Source organism: Lycium barbarum, chromosome 4 (assembly GCF_019175385.1).
Source record: "Lycium barbarum isolate Lr01 chromosome 4, ASM1917538v2, whole genome shotgun sequence".
Taxonomy (NCBI): domain Eukaryota; kingdom Viridiplantae; phylum Streptophyta; class Magnoliopsida; order Solanales; family Solanaceae; genus Lycium; species Lycium barbarum.
In genome coordinates this window covers 30,596,927-30,624,139 of record NC_083340.1, presented here as the reverse complement: position 1 = coordinate 30,624,139, position 27,213 = coordinate 30,596,927, and the positions used below count along the sequence as shown (strand labels likewise).

The 27,213-nt window shown below is 37.8% G+C and overlaps 1 long non-coding RNA gene across 1 annotated transcript; it reads left to right on the top strand.

The window, feature by feature from the left end:
* Positions 1 to 23,708: 23,708 nt before the first annotated feature.
* Positions 23,709 to 26,193, top strand: LOC132638337 (uncharacterized). The gene is made up of 3 exons (XR_009581682.1): positions 23,709 to 23,926; positions 24,828 to 24,893; positions 25,835 to 26,193. It is a non-coding gene; the product is annotated as an uncharacterized LOC132638337 (long non-coding RNA).
* The last annotated feature ends 1,020 nt before the right edge of the window (positions 26,194 to 27,213 follow it).

The following is a 27,213-nucleotide window of genomic DNA, read 5'->3' as shown; positions in this document are numbered from 1 at the left end:
GAGGGGACAGAAGTTCACGTTACAAAAGAACAAAGTATGCTGTTAGTGGCAAACTTTTATTTTCATGAGCAAAGCAAAAATTTATGCAAGTGTTAAGAACTAGAAAAGTATGCTGGAGGAGGCAGAAGTTCACTTTACAAAAGAATAAAGTATGCTGTTAGAGGCAACTTTCATTTTCATAAGCAAAACAAAAACATTATTAACAAAACAACACCAAAAACACATAAGATTGCATAAAAACCAAAATTATTAACAAGACAACACCAAAAAATCAAGCACACATAAATTAACTTAATTCATGAAGTTATGCCGGAACAAGCATAACTTTATGCCGGAACCGGCATAACTTCAGTTTACAAAATTACAAAGTATGCCGTGAGAGGCAAACTTTCATTTTTCATAACCAAAACAAAACATTATTAACAAAACACTAAAAACACATAAGATTGCATAAAAACCAAAATTATTAACAAGACAACACCAAAAAATCAAGCACACATAAATTAACTTAATTCATGAAGTTATGCCGGAACAAGCATAACTTCAGTTTCAAAAACCAAGAACTCTGCCGGACCCGACATATGTTGCCTCAGACAAACACATTCTTCACAAAAACCTGATTATTAAATAAAAACAGCAGCAACAACATAAAACAGCTGTTCACAGGCAAAACTTCAACGATTCAACAAAGAGAAAACCAAAACGCATATCAAAATCAACTAAAACATATTATGACATTCATAATACGACATTCAAAAAACCAAAATATATACATGGGGAATGAAACTAAAGTTCAAAAAATCATACAGACACTATAACAAAACACTATAATTTTAAATAAAAAAGGATCAATTAAATATAAAAAACGATGAAGACAAGGATATCAATTCAACAAATAACAATTTAACATAAAAACAAATATTGAAACGAGCAAAAGATCCAAATTCGTACCTAAGTTTTAGAACAGATGAGACAAACACAAAACAGAGGAGGAAAGAAGAAGCAAAAAAAGAAAAGAAAAGGGCAAATGACGAAATAAAAAGGATTTTAATGGGGTAAGGGTAATTTTGTCAAAAAACTTTCATTAAACAGGCGGCAAGGGAAAAATTTAAAGAAGACATAAATGAGGGGGCCAAATATAAAGACCAGCCCAAAAGAAGGGCACTCCGCGCAAAAAATTGCTTTGGACTGTGGTATTGTGTACTGGACTCCATAAGGACAAAATGGAGGATTATTTGCACTGTATGGCCATATTTGGGAGAATTGTACCAATAGAATGACTTACGGTCATTGTTTATATTTAAATCACATCTCTTGGGGTATAGTCCTTCTCCGGATTCTGCTAGCGCGGATGCTTGTGCACTGGGCTGCTCTTTGTTTATAATTTGTTTCCTTTCTAAGGAAATCTTACAAGAACGGCCTTAACGCTACACAATAAGAAGAATGAAAAAAATGCTTTTGTTCAATTCTTCACAATTTTCGCTCTGGTCGCAACTTAGTGCTATGTACATTTTGCCTATTTTGTTAAATTATTTACAAATACAATTATTCATATTTTTTGTGGACCAACCATAACTCGGTACTCTTTATTCTACATATTTTGTTTATTATTCACCATTTTCATCGAATGAAAAAAATCTTATTTATGTTATTCAATTGTTCACAAGTTTTGCCAGGTGGACTCAACTTGAAACTATCTTTATTCTATATGTCCTGTTAAATTGTGAGAACGTTACCCCGAGACTAAAAATGACTCTTAAATACCTATTTTATAGAGAGTTCAAATAATTATCCAACATAATAATATTTTTAAATATAACAATTTAACGAATTCAGCATCCCTTGAGTTTTTAGGCTCCAATTTTAGTAACCTAATCTTTTCTCCTATTTTCCCCCCTCCCCTTGCTCGTTCTTCCCATTTTCACCTTCTTTGTGTCTTCACCTTTTAAGCCCCAAAATAGTAGTCAAATTAAGTTTTTAATCATGAAATAGAATCTAAATCAACAACAAAACAACATGAAATGAAATAGGTTTCCAAATCTGCAAGTTAAATATGAAATAGGTTTCAAAACTTTTCACTTTATATCCTTATTAACAACTTCAAAGAAATGATGTGACACGATTTTGAGTTAGGATCATTTAAAATACCAAATTAGATTATAAGCCCAACAAAACAACTCAAAAATTTGAATCGTCTTCTTCTTCTTAATCATGGTCTGATTTTTGTTTTGTTATGGTGGGACGAATGGTGGTTTCGTGATGGTGGTTTGAAGGTGGAAATCAATGTATGCTCGGTGCATCTCCTTATCTATATATTTGCTGTATAGTTATTGTACATCCTATGCTATATTGTATATACAGTGACATACACAGGACATACAAGTGTATATATATAACACCAATATACAATGTGATACAAGTGTACATGAAGATAAGAAGTTGTGGAAGCTATGAGAGAGAACTCCATCGAAGAAAAAACCAACAAACAAATATAGTTAGAAGTCTTATCACCGAAACTTTCAGCGCATGGCTTATTTCTCTCTCGGCGCACGCTAACTAACTTGAGCCGCCATGGGGAAGAGGGAGCGGATACCATCTTTGAAAGCACAGGAAACACTAGCAATGGTGAATAGCACAGAAGAATAAACAGAGACTGAAGGAAATTGGGGAAACAATTTAAGAAGTAGAAGTTACTAAGGAGCCAACTGAAACTAGGGCAACACCAGCTCCGATCTCGCAATTGGAAGCTTAGAAGAAATGGTCAGAACTTGTTCATGCATCCTCAGGCACTGGGAAGCAGAATTCACTAAGTACCCGTAACAAATCCTGGGCAGATGAAGTAGAAGGAGAGGTGGAGAAACAGATGCCGCGAAGCTCAATATGGGACAACTTCGACATTACAAAGATATCAAATGCAGGATTCAAATTAGAATACATTGCATCAGAGATACATGGTGAGTCCCCTGTAATCGACATTGATATTGAGTATATTAGTTCAGAAATAGCCTATTGGAAAACTGTTGTAGTGTGCTATTTATTGGGAGCCCATCCCTCATTTGAAGTAATAAAAGGCTATATTACACGAATGTGGTCGAAGCTAGGGATTAACAAAATAGCAATGCTTAAAAATGGGATAGTAATTGTATGATTTGACTCTGCTGCTAGCAAGGATGAAGTACTTCAAAGAGGCATTTACCATTTTGACAATAAGCCATTCACTGTTAAGGCTTGGAATTACGAAATGAAGTTCACACGAGAAGAACTGTACATAGTGCCGATTTGGATCAAATTACCAGGGCTGAATTTCAAATACTGGAGCCCTAAGGGACTAAGTAAAATTGGTAGTCTTATCGGCAAGCCTTTAATGGTCAATCATAATACAAAAAGGAAAATAGGATTGAATTTTGCTAGATTGCTAGTAGAAGTTGAGATGGATTCTGCATTGCCAGATGTGATCCTATTTAGAACTGAATGGGGGAATTTGGTGGGGCAAAAGGTGGAATACGACTGGAAACCAACTTTGTGCAGATTTTGTGACAAGTATGGGCATACAGATGAAAACTGTGGAAAGAAGAAAGCTCAAGCTACTCCTCCTATTCCAGTTGAGAAGGAACAAGCTGAGATAGAGGAACAAGTAGAACAACCTCTAGAAGAATCAACAAGGGCACATCAACAGGGAAAGATGAATAAGAGGTTGGAGAAGCATAGTACTACAAGTAACAAGGATGATTCTGCAGAAGTTTCTAATGTTGACATAGGTGGTGAAGTTAGGCCAAAACAGCAGAGGTCACAGATGCAAGAAACTGTGCATGCTAAAACTAAAGAACAAACTAAGAATTTGTCAGTTAAGATGAAGCAGAGGGAAAATCAGCAAAGAACAGAAGTTTGGGTGACTCCTCAGAGATCAAAACGAGCATTGACAAAGGCCCAACAACAGGTGATAACACAAATTGCCTTTCAGGCTCTGAACAAAGGTGAAAATACAAAGAAGCAGATAAATGATGCAAGTTTGAAGGTGGTTGGTCACTCTACTCCTCCCACTGGAAATTGATAGTTGTATATGTTGGAATGTGAGAGGGCTGAATGGCCCTAATAAGCAAAAGGAGGTTAAACTCCTTTGCAATAATGAAAGAGCAGGATTGGTAGGCTTGCTAGAGACAAAAATAGAGACAAATAAAATTGATGAAGTTGCTCAAAAGATGTTTGGTGGAAGGCCATATATTACAAATCTTGAATCTCATATAATGGGAGAATTTGGATCAGTTGGAGACCTGATTACTGCATAGTTACTCCAATTGAGAAAACAACTCAAATGATCACATGTGAAGTAAGGAACATCTTTCAGTAGTTAACATTCACTATGACAATGGTTTATGCTTATAACACCAGAGAGGGTTGGAAAGAACTTTGGAATTCACTTATAACATTTAACATGAACTGCAGAGCACCATGGATAATCCTAGGGGACTTTAACTCAGTACTCACAACTGAAGATAGAATAGGTGGAAACCCAGTGAATTGGGCAGAAGTAATGGATTTTCAAAACTGCATAGAGAAGTGTGACTTGATGGAGGTGCCTCATCATGGGCAAAGATACACCTGGAATGACAAAGGAAGTGGTCCAAGAATATTCTAAAAAGTTGACAGAGTACTGATAAACAATGACTGGTTCACTAATATGCCCACTTGCAAAACTCACTATTTTGCCTGAGGTATAAGTGACCATTGCCCCATTAAAGTGACTTTTGCTGAAGAAAATTTAAGAGGCAAGAAATCATTCCAATACTGTAATATGTGGGCAACACACCATCTCTGAAAATGAATAGTCAAAGTAGGTTGGGATGAGCATATAAAGGGTTGTAAAATGCTGAAAGTAGTGAGGAAATTGAAAGTCTTTTAGAAACATTGTCATAGAAGCACAAGAGGATAGGGAGGAGCTATTACAAGCACAAAAACTCCTACGACAGGATCCATTAAACATCAGTTATCAGGAGGAATAAAAGGAGAAATATCATAAGTTTAAGCAATCTTCTTATAAGGCAGAAATTTACCTCCAGCAGAGAAGTAAAACTACATGGTTGAAACTTGGGGATGACAACACTAAATACTTCTTCTCAATTATCAAGGACAAGACATTGAGACAAGAAGCTACTCAACTAAAGCATAATAATTGTAATTGGTCGACAGACCCAGTAATAGCTGATATCTTTGTGGAATACTACAAAGAACTGCTAGGGAAGAAATGTGAGAATAGATTGAAAGCTTTTACTAGTATTTTACAGAAAGGAGCCTGCTTATCACTACAACAGCAGGTTGACTTGTTGAAGCCATATACTGCAAAGGAAGTACAAATTGCCATGTTCCAAATTGATAAGAACAAAAGCCAGGGTCCAGATGGCTTTGGGAGTGGTTTCTTCAAGGATGCATAGGAAGTTGTGGGACCAGATATCATAGAAGCAATACTTGAATTCTTTAAAAATGGAAAGCTGCCAAGACATTTGAATGCCACTAATACCAAAAGTAGCAGTTCCTGAATTTGCCAGTCAGTTCAGGCCCATCTTGTCACGACCCAGCCCCGTGGGCCGCGACTGGTGCCCTATTTGGACACCCAAATAGACTTACGTATCAGATTGACATATCAAAATTCATTCGAACTTAACATACGTCATTTTAAGCAAATACTGCAAACAAATATCATCTTAAGCGGTCTCCCGTACAGAAACATCATATCCAAATCCAATATATTGGCGGAATACACATCGCCAGATATACGCACATACACAGACAAATGGGCCGTTTTGGCCATAATAGTAAACGGGGCCGCATTAAGACGAAATCATAATCACAAACGAACAAACATGACCCATGACCCACATACATGACTACAGGCCTCTACAAAACATAACAGAAACATATGACGGGACAGGGCCCCGCCGTACCCAAATAGTCATATATATACAGAATATGTGTAGCAGAAGATATGTACCAAAAGTATGAGCTCCGAATCAAAAGGAGTAATCCAAGTGGCAGAGTATGTATCCTATACTGGGGGATCACCAAAATGAACGTCCGTACCTGCGGGCATGAAACGCAGCCCCCGAAGAAAGGGGGTCAGTACGAAATATGTACTGAGTATGTAAAGCATGAAATAAAGAAATCCAAATCATAACCGAGTTGGGGAGTACAGAATTTGGGTACAGAATGGGTATATCAAAATCGGTGCAGAAAACATATGTATATATATATATATATATATATATATATATATATATATATATATATATATATATATATATATATATATATATCATGCAAATAAAATCATGCTTAAGGCTCAGGAACGTGGTCGCCACTCCGACGCTAGCGCCACAACACATCATACTCCAGAAAGTTTCAAATTTCCGTACAATCACCGAACGTATCACATCATCAGAACATATCATATCATCCGAACACATCGTATACTATATCACATCATAACGCCGTATATAAGTGGTACCCATCCCTATGGCGAGGTCTCGAGAACCGTAACACATCATACTTCCGAATATTACATAGTGCGCACGATCACAAAACCGGCCCGGGATCCGGCGAACGATATCATAGTAATAGGCACAAGCGGAGTAGTGCGGGAACCATATGCATACACGTAAACAAATTCCAAGACTCGACAAATAAATATATATATACTGATAGCAGAAGGTTCAAGGTAAGTATAGAGTCCATCGGAATCATTATACAAAAGTTGCGAGCTTTTAAGTTACCAAACTTTCGAATCACTTCATAGGTCATTTCCTTGAAAATTTAGTATCATTTATTTTTAAGAAGCTTTCAAAAAACCTTATAGAGTACTTCAAATGGAGCCTTAAAATCATATGCACATCTCTAGAATATACATATCCAAACTTAGGCCATATCAAATATTTTCCAAACCATATCCGGAAGTGTACCGACTAATATTTCAAACATCATAAGTATGTGACAAGTCATATGAACTAGTTCATGGAAATCACAGACATAGGCCATCCTAGTGGCTCTAAGAGTAGAATTTTCTTTGGAACATACATATGTATATTATTCATTTACTTCATAAGGGTCATGCCAAAAAGGAAGAACGCTAAGCCTTACATACCTCGATCGCTCACTAACAAATCTCGATCGCTTGCCAACCAATCCCGACTCAGGTCTCGGGCTCTCCTGTTGACACCCAATTTTGTCCCGCCTCTCCTCCGAAATACCTATTTACACTTCGGGTATTTCGAGAAATTGAAAAAATATGCATTTAAGTTTTACTATAATTATTAGTCTTTTATTAACACCCACGTTTTATTATTCTACTGCAGTTATTATTATTATCATTATTATTATTATTATTATTATTATTATTTATTATTATTATTATTATTATTATCCTTAAATTATCATTTATTACTGATTGTCAATTATTATTCTTGTCATTTCCGTTATCATTATTATTATTATTATTATTATTATTATTATTATTATTATTATTATTATTATTATTAATCGGTATCATCAGTGTTATTTTGTTATTAATTATTAATCATCATTATCATCGTTGTTTTATTATTGTCATTTGTTTTTATCAACAATCATTATTTATTATTGTTATTATCGTTATTATTTTATTATTATTATTATCATTATTATTATCATCATTATTATTTTATCATTATTATTGTTATCACTATTATTATTAATTTATTATCATTTTGTCATTATCAATAATTGTTATTTTATTATTATTATTATTGTCATTAATTTATTATCATCCACTGTTCTTTTTATCGATATTTGTTATTTGTCATTATTTTTTATTATTAATTATCATCATTAGTATTATTATTATTGTTATTTTGTTATTAATCATCAATATTTGTTATCTATTATTACCATTATTATTATTATTATTACTATTATTATTATTATTATTATTATTATTATTATTATTATTATTATTATTATTATTATTATTATTATTATTACCACCACAATCATTATTATGGGCATCAGTATTATCGTCATCATTTATCATTATCATTGCTGTTAATTATTAGTATTATTATTATCAGCAGTATTATTACCGCTAGTCATTCGTTACGGTTATTTAGTATTATTGAAACTGGCATTTCTCGGCATTTTATCAACTTCCGCATACACATCACACTTATTTCGCACATTTAAAATGATAGCGTTTATTTATTGTTAAAATATTATTGCACGGTCATTGCAACAACATATAATTTATTATCCGGGTCTTTTACAATTGCATATTTTTCGTACCAGGTGATATTCTGGCACCCTTGGTACATCGTTAATCAAAATGGGTCTTTTATTCAAATTTAGAAGCCAAATTATTTCTTGCACTCGGTCCGCATTTTTTACTTACCGGACCCCAAATCAAAGTCCGATTAACTCCTAATATTTTTTGATTAGCCCATATCGCTTATCTTAATTTTTAGACTAGTCCATGGTTCAATTCACTAATCCATTCTTTTAATACCCGGTCTAAAAAATTGACCCGGTCCACAAATGGACCTGATCCGACCCATCTTTATCCAAAATAAGGGAAACCCTTAAAAAGGGTTTCCCATTTTTTATCCCATTTTTTCGTCGCCTCCTTCTTCTCTTTTCTTCCTCCTCCCATCACCGCCTCCAACCCCCATCGCCACCGCCGCGCCTCCCCATTTCCCCTCTTTCGTCGTCGACTCTTCCTACGTTACCCGCACCTCCACTATCTCCCTCATCCCACTGCTTCATCACCCACACCCATACCTCCATCTTCACCACGTGACCCCCATCACCGACACCCCTGTCCCCCACTTGCGTCTGACACCACCACACCTTCGTCTCCATCCTCTGACACCACCACACCTTCGTCCGCCTTTAATTGGACATTTTAGGCTCGTTCGCCTTTAATTGAACATTTTAGGCTATTCCGCCTTTAATTAAACATTGTAGGTTCGTCCATCTTTAATTGGACATTTTTAGGCTCGTTCGCCTTTAATTAAACATTATAGGCTCGTCCGCCCTTAATTGGATATTTTAGGCTCGTCCGCCTTTAATTGGACATTTTAGGCTCGTCCGCCTTTAATAGGACATTTTAGGCTCGTTCGCCTTTAATTGAACATTTTATGCTATTCCGCCTTCAATAGGACATTTTAGGCTAGTCCGCCGTTAATAGGACATTTTGAGCATTGCCTTCTATCTGTCGCATGGGCTTAGCACCGCCCTCTTGATGCTTTTGCATAAGGCCGAGCACCGTTTTTCCATCTCAATTTCATTCTTCTTTGTAACCTGAACTACGCTCGACCCGATTCCCTCAGTGGGATTCGTCGTTTGCGAAAAGCTCAATATCCTTCCGTGCCAGAAACTGAGACGAATTTTAAAGGCGTCATCGCAGCCCAACATCCTCCTGTGCCAAAACTGGGACAAATTTTTAAGGGGCATCATCGCAAGCGACATCGAGAAACATGAAGGAGTATATGGCCAACAGAGTTATCAGGCAAAAGGGAAACTTGGGAAAAAGGACGCTCGCTTTGTTTCACAGTGCGTCACGGTCCCAGTTAGCCAAGACTAAGAAATAGGCGGAGTTTACAAGTCCAGACAAAGTTGGAAGCGTAAAGCGTCGAGAGCCAAATCTTCAAAGTCAACGCGAACCAAAGCGCTGCACATGCACTAAATACCCTACGAAAGCACTGCATCATTGCCCGCATTGCACCGCACTTGCATGACTTTATTATTTTCAAATGCCCCTGTGTATGCGCAGCCGCATCGCACCGCACCTGCATTACATTCAGATGCCCTGCAAAGGCACAACATCATTGTTCGCAAAAGCACCGACATTTAGGTCCGTCCGCCTTTAATTGGACATTTAGGCTTGTCCGCCTTTAATTAGACATTTTAGGCTAAGTCTGCCTTTAATAAAGACATTTTTTGCATTGCCTTTTATACGATGCATGGGCTGCGCACCGCCCTTTGCATCGCTTCCATATATTGCCTGGGCCATGCACCGCCCTTTTAAATTTCTGCATAAGGCCATGCACCGCCTTTCATAGGATGCATGGGCTGCGCACCGCCCTTCGCATCGCTTTCATATATTGCTTGGGCCATGCACCGCCCTTTTAATTTTCTGCATAAAGCCGAACACCACCCTTTGCATCGCTTTCACATGTTGCACGGGCTGCGCACCGCCCTCTGAAAATTTCTGCATAAGATATCACACCGCACTTGTTTTGCTTTATTATTATCTTTAATACCCCTGCGCGTGCTCGCAGCCGCATTGCACCGCACTTGCATCGTCTTACTTCAATATGGGTTTTACTGACTATTTTTATCTAGTTTAAAGTTTCGCAGGACCTTTAGCGCATCGTGGAATTATTTCTTCGGCAGTGAACTGGGGTGACACGTCGGGAAGGATAAGCAGACTTCCCGACAAGGGTCAAAGATCTACCTCGAACACTCGGCTCCACTTTCAAATTTCTTGTTCACGTTCCATTTACAGAGTTCTATCACAAAACCCAGTGTCATCATAATTCGACACTGGGACTATATTTTGCGAAGATTCGCATCAAATCGTGAGTCGCCAGTCATAGGTGTTGTAGTCTTCCTAGAACTACACACGGCCTGATTCTCGTGCAACCCGAGATATGTAGGCAATTCAAAGACCAGAGTTCGGCCGTAACTTTCTTTACCCTTAATCCACCATCGTCCTTTAGTCGGGACAAAATAGGCTACTAAGTCAACGTCTTTGCCCGACAACTCTTTTCATCATTGTCAGGCAAAGAGGGACAAGTTGTTGACACCCAATTTTGTCCCGCCTCTCCTCCGAAATACCTATTTACACTTCGGGTATTTCGAGAAATTAAAAAAATATGCATTTAAGTTTTACTATAATTATTAGTCTTTTATTAACACCCACGTTTTATTACTCTACTGCAGTTATTATTATTATCATCATTATTATTATTATTATTATTATTATTATTATTATTATTATTATCCTTAAATTATCATTTATTACTGATTGTCAATTATTATTCTTGTCATTTCCGTTATCATTATTATTATTATTATTATTATTATTAATCGGTATCATCAGTGTTATTTTGTTATTAATTATTAATCATCATTATCATCGTTGTTTTATTATTGTCATTTGTTTTTATCAACAATCATTATTTATTATTGTTATTATCGTTATTATTTTATTATTATTATTATCATTATTATTATCATCATTATTATTTTATCATTATTATTGTTATCACTATTATTATTAATTTATTATCATTTTGTCATTATCAATAATTGTTATTTTATTATTATTATTATTGTCATTAATTTATTATCATCCACTGTTCTTTTTATCGATATTTGTTATTTGTCATTATTATCATTATTTTTTATTATTAATTATCATCATTAGTATTATTATTATTGTTATTTTGTTATTAATCATCAATATTTGTTATCTATTATTACCATTATTATTATTATTATTATTATTACTATTATTATTATTATTATTATTATTATTATTATTATTATTATTATTATTATTATTATTATTATTATTATTATTATTATTACCACCACAATCATTATTATGGGCATCAGTATTATCGTCATCATTTATCATTATCATTGCTATTAATTATTAGTATTATTATTATCAGCAGTATTATGTACTAATCCTTTTTTCTTTTCTTTTTTTTCTTTTCTTTTTTTGCATGAACCTTGCATACGAGTCCAAAGGACTCATCTCTCGCATTCGGTGTTGGGCCAAGGCCCAACGAAAATATGATTTCCCCTCCGTCCAGTTCCGTCCACAACCAGAAAAATAGGAAGATTCTGGGCCAAAGCCCAATGGCAAAGTAGAACGCAGCAGCAGTCCAAATGGGCTGAGCCCATTAATTTATTTTATGCCTTTATTTTCCCGTGCAGTTAATTTGTATTGTTTGACTAACCTTTTATTCTGTTTGTTTTTCTTTTGCTTATTCGAATTATAGGGATTTAGTATGATGGGTTTAGAATAATGGGTAACTAACCTAAGGAAACTAATAGTTAATCCTGCAAGTTACATCTTCTTCTGTTTATATTAAAATTATTTATAGCATCTATGATATTTTATCATCATAATTGATTTTCAAAATGGCGCGAATATATATGTCGAGCTAAGAGAATCGTATTTTACTCTTACTATCCTAGAGATTTCAAAACATCATTAATATGCAAACATAAATTCAATCACCTTTTAAATAACTCTTCAAGTTTTTTAGTTAATCGTGCATATTCTTAATTAAGCATAATTGTTAAAGATAATATAAACGGATAAAAGGAATCTATTAGCTATTTTGTGTTTTTATTCACACTTCTAAAAACTCAAAATCAATTAATACCTCATTGCTTAGTTCGTTTAGACATTTATTAAAACATTGCATAAATCCGCATTTCCTTCTACTTATATGTAAGTTATCATACTTTGTAAACTTCATTTTTATTATGCTACTTCATTTAAAACTATTATCAACTATTATAAATTTATTTCAAATAGCATTTTAATATTTTCTTTTATATAAAGTATTAGTCTTATTTTAATAGCTTTCTTATTTAAAGCCTTAGCAACAATATGTATAAGTCTTATTTTTAAGCAGTTCATATTTTTTGAAACATTAGCAGCATCACAAGTCCACTTCTTAAAATTTAAATGCTACATCTTTAACTTCAATTAATTAATCTAAGTTTGGTCGGATAACCGTAAGTTAACGGATTCTAAAAGATGCCTAACCCCTTCCTTTTAGGATTAAATAGAACCCTTACCTAGAATCATATTGGTTAAGCAGACCATTAACAGAGGTTTAGTTTTAACTTCACCTTAGTTAATATCTAGGTGTCCTAATTAACCGTTAAATTAATTAGGTGGCGACTCCTTAAAAAAAAAAATAGGGATCACCAATATGTCATACTCCGCTTCAACCCGGTTAAAATGGGGTGTGACATCTCCAATATCTACAATAATGTTATTAATTTCCAAAAAAAAAAAAAAATTAGCTACTAGTACTTAGAATTTTAATTCTAATTAGTATTTGTCTACCGAAATTTCGGCAGCACCTCCCCTGTAAATTCAACATCCCCGAGAATTAAACTTGGCCAAATTCATCAACAACCATACCAACAATACCAGCAACCAAACCAATAACATCAAAAACCAATTTAAAACGCATTCCACATTAGTAACCTTCCTTTCAACATAATTCATCGACATTCAATTCAACTACGAATTTTTCAAGCCAATTATCGACACTTAAACATTCATTACCAATTCAAGATCATTCAAAAGCATTTCAAGGCTTCTAATACCATTCTACAAATTATACAAAATTCCACCAAGTCTAGAATTCATCCGAAATCTCCAACCTTTAACACAACATTCACAACATAATTTTTTCATCTTCCCATTTCATCACATCAACCACAATTTACACCTTAACAATTCCATTTCCATAATTACATAAATTTACAATAAAATCACAAAATTTCCTATAACAACTTAACAATAATTTTCATGTCAACTTAAACTAAAATTCTTCATTTGCATAAAAAGGCCATTACAACACAATTAACTTAATAAATAAAATTTGATCATTCGTCTCCATTTACCCATTTTCGGCCACATACCCATAACACAAAATTCTCATACTTTACATTCACTTTCATATACTACAACATATATATAAACTTCTTCCAAGATAAAAGAGTAGAATTCTTACCTTTTTCAAGAATTTCCACTTTGTAAAAAAAGTACTCTTTTGCTTCCAAATTTGTATCACATTGAAGAGGGTTTCCAACTTAATAGGAATTCAAGAAGCAATAGATTTTTGCATCAAGGATTTGGCTTCAAGATTTTTTTTTTTTTTGTTCTAGCCGAACCCTCTCTCTTTCTTGCTCTCAATATTTATTTTTCTTGAATGTTCTACAAGTGATGAATAATATGGTGATTACCTCTTTTTATTTCTTGGGTTTTAATTCCAAATGGGCCTTGAGCCATTGCCCATGGCCGGCCACCCCCTTTAATCTTGGGCCTTTTTGTTTTTGTTTTTTTTTTTCATTAAGCCCAAATCGTTGCGGGTCTTATTTTAAAATTCCCGAAACAAATTTCTAAAATTTCCCAGTATGCCCTTGACCTTCCGCCATGTTTCCACATCAACATTTCATGGACAACACACATTTATTAAATAAATATCAATTTATGGCCTTATTTCTTACAAGTAAAAATTATTTCGAATTTCCCGAACATGCAAAAATGCGGGATATAACATCCTCTCCCCCTTTAGAACATTCGTCCTCGAATGTTAAATTAGCCTCATATGACTTACAAGCATTTTTGGGGGGAGGTTCTTCCTATGGATGGCACATACAAATCATTCATTAGTCAACATAACCAATTTCGGAAATTTAGATTTACCTGAAGACATAGGAAACAAGTGAGGGTACTTCTTCTTCATCTCGTCCTCTGCTTCCCAGGTCATTTCTTCTCTATTATTGTTTCGCCACAAGACCTTAACAGAGGGTACATCTTTGGTGCGTAGTCTCCTCACCTGACGATCCAGAATAGCTACAGGTTGTTCTTCATAAGACAATTCCTCCGTTACCTGAATATCTTCTATGGGGAACACTCTGGAAGGATCACCGATACATTTACGGAGCATTGACACATGAAATACCGGATGTACTGCCTCCAGATCGGATGATAAGTCTAGCTCATAGGCGACCTCGCCTATCTTCCGAATAATCTGATAAGACCCGATATATCGCGGACTGAGCTTTCCTTTTCTGCCGAATCTCATCACACCTTTCATAGGAGACACTTTCAGGAATACCCAGTCTCCAACCTGGAATTCTAACGGTCGACGTCGTTTATCTGCATATGATTTCTGTCGACTCTGAGCTGCTAATAACCGTTCCCGAATGAGTTTTACCTTATCGACTGCTTGTTGAATCATATCGGGACCAATCAACTTTGTTTCACCCACATCGAACCAACCAATTGGAGATCTGCACTTTCTACCATATAAGGCCTCATACGGTGCCATCTAGATGCTGGAGTGATAACTGTTATTATAAGCAAATTCAATAAGCGGCAAATGATCCTCCCAACTACCTCTGAAATCTATAACACTGGCCCGTAGCATATCTTCCAGCGTCTGAATAGTACGCTCGGCCTGTCCGTCGGACTGAGGATGGAATGCTGTACTAAGACTCACCTGAGTCCCTAATCCCTCCTGAAATGACCTCCAGAAATTTGCTGTAAACTGAGCACCTCTGTCGGTGGTAATAGATATAGAAACTCCGTGAAGCCTTACTATCTCTTTAATATACAATCTGGCATAATCCTCAGCCGAATAAGTAGTCCTGACCGGAAGAAAATGGGCTGATTTTGTCAGTCTATCCACAATAACCCATATAGAATCATACCTGCGTGGAGTGCGCGGTAAACCTGTAATGAAATCCATATTGATTATTTCCCACTTCCACGCTGGGATTTCCATTTCCTGCAGTAACCCGCCGGGCTTTTGATGCTCGATCTTAACTTGCTGGCAATTTGGGCACTGAGCTACGAACTCTGCAATATCTCTTTTCATACCATCCCACCAATATAAGCATCTGAGATCGTGGTACATTTTTGTGGATCCAGGATGAACAGAATACCGAGCATAATGTGCCTCTTCCATAATCTGTCGCCGCAGTCCTGCAACGTCAGACACACATAACCTGCCACTATATAGCAATACCCCATCAGGTGACATCTCGAATTGGGTCTTTTCCTTATCAATGGCTGTATCTCTGTAATGTACCAGAATAGGATCCTCGAACTGACGCTGTTTTACCTCTTCCATAATTGATGATTCAGCAACTTCTCGGACAGAAACCCCAATATCTCCAGAATCGGCCAAACGGACTCCAAGACTGGCTAACTGATGAATTTCACGAACTAATTCCTTCTTCTCTGGCTGCACATCGGTCACACTGCCCATAGATTTGCGGCTAAGTGCATCTGCTACAACATTAGCCTTTCCCGGATGATACAAAATATCGACATCATAATCTTTCAATAATTCTAGCCATCTTCTTTGCCGCAAATTTAGCTCCTTTTGCTTAAAAATATACTGAAGGATTTTGTGGTCCGTATAGATATCAACATGGACCCCATATAAATAATGCCGCCATATCTTCAAAGCATGAATCACCGCGGCTAATTCCAGATCATGGGTGGGATAATTTCTCTCGTGCGGTCTGAGCTGCCAGGAAGCATAGGCTATAACTCGACCGTGCTGCATTAGTACACAACCTATCCCAATACCAGAAGCATCACAATAAATAACATACCCATCTGGTCCCTCTGGAAGGGCTAGAACTGGGGCTGTAATTAATTTTTCCTTCAGCAACTGGAAACTGCGCTCACAAGCCTCGGTCCACTGAAATTTGGCTGCCTTCTGAGTTAACTTTGTTAATGGTGCCGCAATAGAAGCAAAGTTCTCCACAAACCTCCTGTAATATCCGGCCAATCCCAGAAAGCTGCGTACCTCAGTCGGTGTTGTGGGCCTAGGCCAATTCTGTACAGCCTCGATCTTCTGTGTGTCGACCCGAATACCATCTGCTCCAACGATATGCCCCAAGAATGCCACTGAAGTTAACCAGAATTCACATTTGGAGAATTTAGCATATAATTTCTGTTGCCGCAGTGTGCCAAGTACGGTTCTCAGATGACCTGAATGTTCCTCTGCTGATCGCGAATAAACCAGAATATCATCGATAAACACAATCACGAACATATCCAGAAACGGCCTGAATACCCGATTCATCAAATCCATAAATACTGCTGGAGCATTAGTTAGCCCGAAAGACATCACTCTGAACTCATAATGCCCGTACCGGGTCCTGAAAGCAGTCTTTGGAATGTCTGCCTCTCGTACCCGTACCTGATGATAGCCCGAACGCAAATCTATCTTCGAAAAATATTTAGCACCCTGCAACTGATCAAATAAATCATCAATCTGGGGAAGGGGATATTTATTCTTGATAGTCACCTTATTCAGCTGTCTGTAATCAATACACATCCGTAGCGACCCGTCTTTCTTTCTTACGAACAATACTGGCGCTCTCCAGGGCGACGTACTAGGTCTAATGAAGCCTTTTTCTAATAGATCTTTTAGCTGCTCTTTCAACTCTTTCAATTCTGCAGGTGCCATTCTGTTAGGAGAAATAGATATAGGCTGAGTGTCTGGCAGCACATCTATCGTGAAATCTATCTCCCGTTCAGGGGGAAGACCTGGAAGCTCGTCCGGAAACACATCTGGAAATTCATTAACAACCGAAACTGACTGGAGAGTAGGTGTTTCTGCTTTAGTATCGTGCACTCGAACCAAATGATAGATATACCCTTTCTGGATCATCTTCTTAGCCTTGAGGTATGAAATAAACTTACCTCTCGGCGATGCTGTATTTCCTGCCCATTCTATAACCGGTTCCCCTGGAAACTAGAAGCGAACTACCTTATTTTGGAAATCAACATTAGCATAACATGAGGCTAACCAGTCCATACCCATAATAACATCAAATTCCATCATATCTAATTCAACCAAATCAGCTTTAGTGGAACGGCCACATATAATTACAGAACAATCTCTATATACCTGCCTCGCTATAATAGAATCCCCAACCGGCGTAGCTACCTCGAACGGTTCTATAGGTTCAGGCGTTATCCCAATTTTGTTAGCGACTAGGGGAGAAATATATGATAAAGTAGACCCTGGATCAATCAATGCATATACAGCTCGAGAGAAAACCAATAATGTACCTGTGACAACATTTGGCGACGCCTCCTGATCCTGTCGGCTAGCCAATGCATATATGCGGTTCGAAGGACCTCTAGAATCAGAAACTCCGCCACGGCCTTTATCGCGGCCCGCCGGTGCTGGAATACCCCGCCCCGCAGGGCGCATAGCTGAAGGAGTAGAAGACGAACCAGCAGCTAATCTCGTCGGCTGAGCTGCACCACCAGAACCACCCGCCAACGGACAGTCTCTCATAATATGGCCCTGGCGGCCGCAAGAAAAACAGGCACCTGTGGCCCTGTAACACTCTCCTGGGTGCGACCTCCCACAATAAGAACACCGGATAGGGGTGGTCTAGACTGACTGGGACCTCTGCTCATCCGAGAAACTGAGGCTCTGGAACTCTGGCCCGCTCCAGAATACCCTGCACTGCCCAATCGTCTACCTGTAGAATGTGTACTCCGGCCTGACGGAGGAGGATATCTACTAGACCGCTGCTGCTGAGGCTGCCCGTCTCGAGACTCTCCAGAATACCCAGCTGACCTAGCCTGCTTGGGCGGTCTCCTATCACGATCTCTGCTCGACTGGTCCTATCTATGTCGGTCCTCCATCCCCTGGGCATAAGCTTGTAACCGGGCAATGTCCATACCAGTTTGTGATGCCATCGCCATACAGCTGTCAATCAAATATCGATCCAATCCTATCACATACCGGTGCATCCGATCAGGCATCTCAGCTACTATGGCAGGTGCATATCTAGCCAGATAATCAAAATCCAAGCTGTACTCTCGGACACTCCTGCCTCTCTGCCGCAGCTGCAGAAATCTATCAACTCTCGCCCGCCGCAACTCTGGGGGCAAAACGTGGCTGAGAAAGGCGGCTACAAACTCATCCCATACGGCCGGTGGAGCATCCTCACCTCTGGACAACTCCCATGACTCGTACCAATTGATCGCAACATCCCGCAATCAGTGTGAAGCCAACTCGACAGACTCGGTCTCAGAAGCACTGACCAGTCTCAACGAGCGCTGCATCTGTTGGATGAAATCCTGGGGGTCCTCATCGGGCTTTGCCCCGTAAAACTCTGGGGAACCACAAGTCAAGAAATCCCGAACCCTCAGACTGTCACGTCTGTCCATATCATCACCTCCTAGCCCGCGTCTGCGAGCATGACCTGCTACTAGTGTCGTCAATAACTGCACGACCTCTCTCATCGCCCTGTCCTCCGCCCCTGGCTGAGGAGATAGAGGCTCGGGCGCTAGAGTCTCTGGGGCTAATGGTGGAGTTGCTCCAGGCTCCTCTGATGATGACGGCATAGCGGAGCCCGCTGACTGCGACGCAGTATCAGACGTAGTCTGAGTACGAGTCCGAGTAGCTCTCTGTGCCTGGCTGGTCTCTCCTGCCACTGCTTTGCCCTTCTGGGCAGCCGTCGCCTTCTTTGGAGGCATCACTGAAAAAAAATATGACAGCCGGTCAGAAAAGAGTCATCCTAATAGCACAGCTTTATCGCACGATCTAAGATTCAAAGAAAGGTAACACCCTAAATGTCCTGTAGCCTCCTGTTTATAGATGTGGTGCACAACACAACGATAAACAAGACTCTACTAGATACGACCTGTAGACATTCCGAGGACACACCACTCTGATACCACTTCTGTCACGACCCAGCCTCGTGGGCCGCGACTGGTGCCCTATTTGGACACCCAAATAGACTTACGTATCAGATTGACATATCAAAATTCATTCGAACTTAACATACGTCATTTTAAGCAAATACTGCAAACAAATATCATCTTAAGCGGTCGCCCGTACAGAAAAATCATATCCAAATCCAATATATTGGCGGAATACACATCGCCAGATATACGCACATACACAGACAAATGGGCCGTTTTGGCCATAATAGTAAACGGGGCCGCATTAAGACGAAATCATAATCACAAACGAACAAACATGACCCATGACCCACATACATGACTACATGCCTCTACAAAATATAACAGAAACATATGACGGAACAGGGCCCCGCCGTACCCAATAGTCATATATATACATAATATGTGTAGCAGAAGATATGTACCAAAAGTATGAGCTCCGAATCAAAAGAAGTAATCCAAGTGGCAGACTACGTATCCTATACTGGGGGATCACCAAAATAAACGTCCGTACCTGCGGGCATGAAACGCAGCCCCCGAAGAAAGGGGGTCAGTACGAAATATGTACTGGGTATGTAAAGCATGAAATACAGAAATTCAAATCATAACCGAGTTGGGGAGTACAGAATTTGGGTACAGAATGGGTATATCAAAATCGGTGCAGAAAACATATATATATATATATATATATATATATATATATATATCATGCAAATAAAATCATGCATAAGGCTCAGGAACATGGTCGCCACTCCGACGCTGGCGCCACAACACATCATACTCCAGAAAGTTTCAAATTTCCGTACAATCACCGAACGTATCATATCATCAGAACATATCATATCATCCGAACACATCATATACCATATCACATCATAACGCCGTATATAAGCGGTACCCGGCCCTATGGCGAGGTCTCGGGAACCGTAACACATCATACTGCCGAATATTACATAGTGCGCACGATCACAAAACCGGCCCGGGATCCGGCGAACGATATCATAGTAATAGGCACGAGCGGAGTAGTGCGGGAACCATATGCATACACGTAAATAAATTTCAAGACTCGACAAATAAATATATATGTACTGATAGCAGAAGGCTCAAGGTAAGTATAGAGTCCATCAGAATCATTATACAAAAGTTGCGAGCTTTTAAGTTACCAAGCTTTCGAATCACTTCATAGGTCATTTCCTTGAAAATTTAGTATCATTTATTTTTAAGAAGCTTTCAAACAACCTTATAGAGTACTTCAAATGGAGCCTTAAAATCATATGCACATCTCTAGAATATACATATCCAAACTTAGGCCATATCAAATATTTTCCAAACCATATCCGGAAGCGTACCGACTAATATTTCAAACATCATAAGTATGTGACAAGTCATATGAACTAGTTCATGGAAATCAAAGACATAGGCCATCCTAGTGGCTCTAAGAGTAGAATTTTCTTTGGAACATACATATATATATTATTCATTTACTTCATAAGGGTCATGCCAAAAAGGAAGAACGCTAAGCCTTACATACCTCGATCGCTCACTACCAAATCTCGATCGCTTGCCAACCAATCCCGACTCAGGTCTCGGGCTCTCCAATATCTACAATAATGTTATTAATTTCCAAAAAATAAAATAAAATTAGCTACTAGTACTTAGAATTTTAATTCTAATTAGTATTTGTCTACTGAAATTTCGGCAGCACCTCCCCTGTAAATTCAACATCCCCGAGAATTAAACTCGGCCAAATTCATCAACAACCATACCAACAATACCAGCAACCAAACCAATAACATCAAAAACCAATTTAAAACGCATTCCACATTAGTAACCTTCCTTTGAACATAATTCATCGACATTCAATTCAACTACGATTTTTTCAAGCCAATTATCGACACTTACACATTCATTACCAATTCAAGATCATTCAAAAGCATTTCAAGGCATCTCATACCATTCTACAAATTATACAAAATTCCGCCAAGACTAGAATTCATCCGAAATCTCCAACCTTTAACACAACATTCACAACATAATTTTTTCATCTTCCCATTTCATCACATCAACCACAATTTACACCTTAACAATTCCATTTCCATAATTATATAAATTTACAATAAAATCACAAAATTTCCTATAACAACTTAACAATAATTTTCATGTCAACTTAAACTAAAATTCTTCCATTTGCATAAAAAGGCCATTACAACGCAATTAACATAATAAATAAAATTTGGTCATTCCTCTCCATTTACCCATTTTCGGCCACACACCCACATACCCATAACACAAAATTCTCATACTTTACATTCAATTCCATATACTACAACATATATATAAATTTCTTCCAAGATAAAAGAGTAGAATTCTTACCTTTTTCAAGAATTTCCACTTTGTAAAAAAAGTACTCTTTTGCTTCCAAATTTGTATCACATTGAAGAGGGTTTCCATCTTAATAGGAATTCAAGAAGAAATAGATATTTTCATCAAGGATTTGGCTTCAAGATTTTTTTTTTGTTCTAGCCGAACCCTCTCTCTTTCTTGCTCTCAATATTTATTTTTCTTGAATGTTCTACAAGTGATGAATAATATGGTGATTACCTCTTTTTATTTCTTGGGATTTAATTCCAAATGGGCCTTGAGCCATTTCCCATGGCCGGCCACCCCCTTTAATCTTGGGCCTTTTTTTTTTTTTTTTTTTTTCATTAAGCCCAAATCGTTGCGGGTCTTATTTTAAAATTCCCGAAACAAATTTCTAAAATTTCCCAGTATGCCCTTGACCTTCCTCCATGTTTCCACATCAACATTTCATGGACAACACACATTTATTAAATAAAGATCAATTTATGGCCTTATTTCTTACAAGTCAAAATTATTTCAAATTTCCCGAACATGCAAAAATGCGGGATATAACACATCTCATGCTGCAATGTTATATACAAATGTATATCCAAAGTGATTTGTGAAAGGATCAGAGGTGTATTAGGGGAAATAGTGGCAGACAATCAATCAACATTTGTTCAGAATAGATCAATGGTCCATAACATCTTAATTTGGCATGACTTGCTGAGACATTATGGAAGGAAGACAACTCCTAGATGTTTGATGAAAATTGACCTGAGAAAGGCATGTGACATGGTTAGCTGGGAGTTTGCTGAGAAATCTCTAAAAGGGTATGGTTTTCCAAACAGTTTTGTGCACCTAGTCATGACTTGTGTCACTTCCCCTTCCTTTACTGTCAAAGTAAATGGTGAGAGTCATGGTTTTTTTGCTGGGAAAAGCGGAATAAGACAGGGGGACCTAATGTCACCCCTATTGTTTATAATGGTTATGGAGTATCTATCAAGAATTCTCAAGTGTTTGAGCTGCGTACCAGATTTTCAATTTCATCCTATGTGCAAATCACTCAAACTAACACACTTGGTATTTGCAGATGATCTTATGATCTTCTGCAAAGGTGATGTTGCCTTAGTATCTAGAGCAATGGAGGCTCTAACATAGTTTAGTAAAGTTACAGGGCTAGTGGCTAATGTTGACAAAGCAAATATGTTCCTAGCAGGAGTTGAGGATAGCATAAAAGAACAACTATTAGCAAAGATTGGTTCCTACCTTGGACAATTTCCCATCAGATAGCTGGGACTTCCTTTGTCCTCAAAGAAGTGGAATAAATTAGAATGCCAACAGCTAATAGACAAGATAACTTGCAGAATTCAGAGTGGATATTCAAAGCAACTATCATATGCAGGCAGACTGCAATTAGTGAATGCAATTTTATTTTCAATTCACAGTTTTTGGGGATCAGTTTTCATTCTACCCCAAAGCATATTGAAGGGTGTTACGTCCCGTATTTTTACAGATTGGGACAACCCGGATGAACTATGATAATTTAAGGCCAAGATTATTTCGGGATTTGAAGTCGGGACTTTTGACCATTTGATTTTTTTTTTTGAGACATAAGTTATATATGAAATTGTTGGCATTGAACACTTAGGAAAATTGGGACCTCAATTCAAAAAAATTGGAAGTTGAAAACCATCCACCATTTCCATGTTGGCCGTGTATGATGGGAAAGGGACCCCACACAATTTTGCGTCATCTTTTAATTGGGACAACACATTAAGGTGGGCCAAGGGAATTGTACATTTCACTTAAGTGATAAAAGATGACTTCTAGCCTTTATTTCCATTTCATCCACACTTAGAAAAAGGTGCAAAAGCTGGAAACCCCCATTAGAGGCTCACGGCCAGCCATAGCAAAAATCACCTTCCATTTCTTGTCCTTCAAAAATTATTTTGTTGATGCAAACCCGTTATTTTGAGGTCCCTAAGTAGCGTGGAAGCATCGTTGGAGCGATCAAACCATCATTTTTCATCTTTTGAAAACCCTAGGCTATTGGAAAGTTGAAGAAGAAAGGTAAGAATCCATTATGTTTTGTATGTTATAAAGGTTGTATGCTTGTTGTAGTATCTTATAATGGAGGAAAATCATGAAATAAAGTATGTTGAAGTTGAGGCTATATGTATGAGGCTTGGCCGTGGGATGGGTGTGTGTGTTGTGTTGTATTAGAGTGATGAATTAATGTCTAGTTAGTATATTATGATCATTGCAAGGTGAAGAACGATTGAGAATCATCCATATATGTGTATGTGTAGTGTTAGTCGAAATGGGTCATATTATATGACAATGAACGAATTGATAGCACTTAATGTTTTAGTCGTCGTCGTTGTGAATTCTACGTTGGAAATGAATGTTTATTGACTCAAATTGATATTGTGATTGTTGCGGACTGAATTGGAGATTATTGTACATTTAATGTATTTTGTACATTGATGAAAATAACATTGTTAGAATGTGAATTGTGGATACAAATCATGATTCGAAAATGAAGAAAAGGGTTATAGGGGTGTCTCGGTTTGGGGCTGAATTCGGCTGCTTTGGGGAAAATTTTGGATTGTTGGAAATGTTATATGAATTGTTTAGAATGTCCTAGAATATTGTTGGTAAAGATTCGGGTTGATAATTAAATGTGTGAGTGATGTTGTGGCTTGAATGTAAGTCGTCGAATTGAATTTATGAAAGTTGATAAATGATGACAAGAGAGCTATTATTGTTGAATTACCTTTCGGATTAATTATTAATGTTGTTAGGTTGGTTGTTGTGGTTGTGTTGATCGATATGGCCGAGTTAAATTCTCGGGGCAGCCTATTTACAGGGGAAATGCTGCCCGAATTTCTATAGAATTAAGGGCGAAATTGGAATTTATTGCCCAATAAGTCTTTAGCTGATGTTTGGCATTTTTTTGGCTTATTTTTAGATCGTGGGCAGCCCGAAGCCTAGTTTGGACTTAGCTTGAGTTGGATCATATTGGAGAGCGTTTGAGGTATGTAAAGTAACCTTTCTTTTTGGCATGCCTTAGTTAAAGTAGGCCATGATACGAGCTTCTAGGAAACTCTATTCTCGCAAATCTGAGCTTGTCTATGATTCATATTTGTTTCTTTGGTATTCTTGGGCGCATATGCCATAACATTGATCCTTATATCCTTGGAGTTTATAATTTGTAAAGATTTCATGAAAGTTGATTTTTGGTTTCAAAGCTTGTTCTTTAGCGATTCCAAAAGTTCAAACGCCCATAACTTCCTCAGAAAAGCTCGGATTGCTTTGAAATTTTCGTAGGAGTTTATATGATATAAAATGAGTATGTTTTTCATAGGCGGACTCAGTTCGGGTCTATACTCGTCCGTGGATCCCGCGACGCCCTTTATGTAATTTCGGTAACTTTGGGAAGAAAATGTTGTAATTATGGTTCCGATTTCAAATATGACTATTTTACTTATCTTTTGGATTTATGATAATGATTTTATGCATATGATTCCTCACTACTCCGCTCGTGCCCTATGATATCGTTCGCCGGTTCTCGGGCCGGTTCGGTTGTCGTGCGTATTATGATACATTCCGGTGTTATGCTGTGTTTATGGTTCGCCGAGCTCCTCGCTCGAGGGTCGGGTTCCATATATGTTTGGCGTTATGCTGTGATTGGCGTTATGCTGTGTTGTGATGTGTGCCGGGGATTCGGAGATTTGAAACTTTCTGGTGTTATGCTGTGTTATGGCGCCATCGACAGGCGGGCGACCATATTTTCCTGTGCCCTATGCATAATTTATACTTTGGAAATAAACATTTTGATATTTTTGGATATGTATTATTTTCCATACTTCTGATTCGATTACTGTTCAAGACTTATTTCTGTACCTTCTGCTTTGCATACTCAGTACATATTTCGTACTGACCCCCTCCTCCGGGGGCTGCGTTTCATGCCCGCAGGTACAGACGCACAGCCTGGTGATCCACCGATTTAGGACACCCCCTTCTGCTATTCGGAGTGCTCCTCTCATTCCGGAGCTTATATTTTTGGTATATATATTTGTTAGTGCATTTATATATATTCGTTCATGGGTACGGCGGGGCCGTGTCCCGTCATATGATTCTGTCGGTTTGTTTAGAGGTCTGTGGACATGTTTGTGGGTTAGGGTCTTTCTGTACGGATGCGTGTATATGTTGTGTTTGGGCGATCCCATTCGCCGTGGCGGCCGGTCCGCATATGTTTACATGTTGCTTTGTTGGCCGGTGTGGCCTTTGTTGGTATTTTCTGTGCGCAGGGTTATTTTGGATAGTCTGTAAAACAAAGGAAACTCTGCCGAAATTTTTCTGGAAATTATCTAAATTTGAAATATAGCCTTGATGGCATCCGCTATATACTTGAATGCATTTGATAAAAATTTGAGATGACATTTGATAGATGTGTTTGGGTGCCCAGATCGGGTACTAGTCACGGCCTACGGGGTTGGGTCGTGACAAAGGGTGTTGACAAGATATGTAGAAACTACTTTTGGGGTAATAAGGATGAGAATAAAAAGGTTCCATTGGCAGCATGGGAGAAACTCTGCTGTCCAAAGAAATATGATGGTCTTAATATGAAAGGATGTAGGAACTGGAACATATCTGTAACACCTCATGCATTCGGGCTAAGATTTGACTCATAAGACGGGAGTATAATAAACCCAATTTGAGTAGTGTATAAATGGTGTTTGAAACACAATCAAGACATGAGAAGAGTCCTTGAGCAAAGGAAAGTTGGAAGCTACCCTACGGAGCGTGTTTTCAAGTGAGTTTGCACCATGTCTCAATTAAAATTAGTATACGGAAAAATATATAAGGAATTTGGGAATATTTCCTTCTTGAAAGTTGTAGATCTTTGAAATATCGTTCCAACGGTATATTATGGAGGTCAAACAGACATCTGTACAAAAAGTTATGCCTGTATTACTAAAACAGTGTTCTGCCGATTTACGGTAGAATATACGGGCCATGAAAATTATACGGGCCGTATATTTAGGCCGTAAAAGCCAAAATCACTGTAATTGATTTACGGTGGGATATACGGTCCGTAAAACTTTTATGGGCCGTAAAATAGGGCATAAAATGGGTCCGATAGCAATTTTAAAATTTCATTTTAAGGTTTTTTCACTTCATTCTTCACACCCCCCAAGCCCTAGAACGACCTTCTATTCTCTCCCATCATCAAGAACACTAAGGTAAGCCTATTCTAATCATTCCAAGTCAATTCTAATATATATCCTTGTAATCTAAACAAGAATCATCATTCCTAACCTAGGGTTTTCAAGAAAACCCATCTCAAGGTT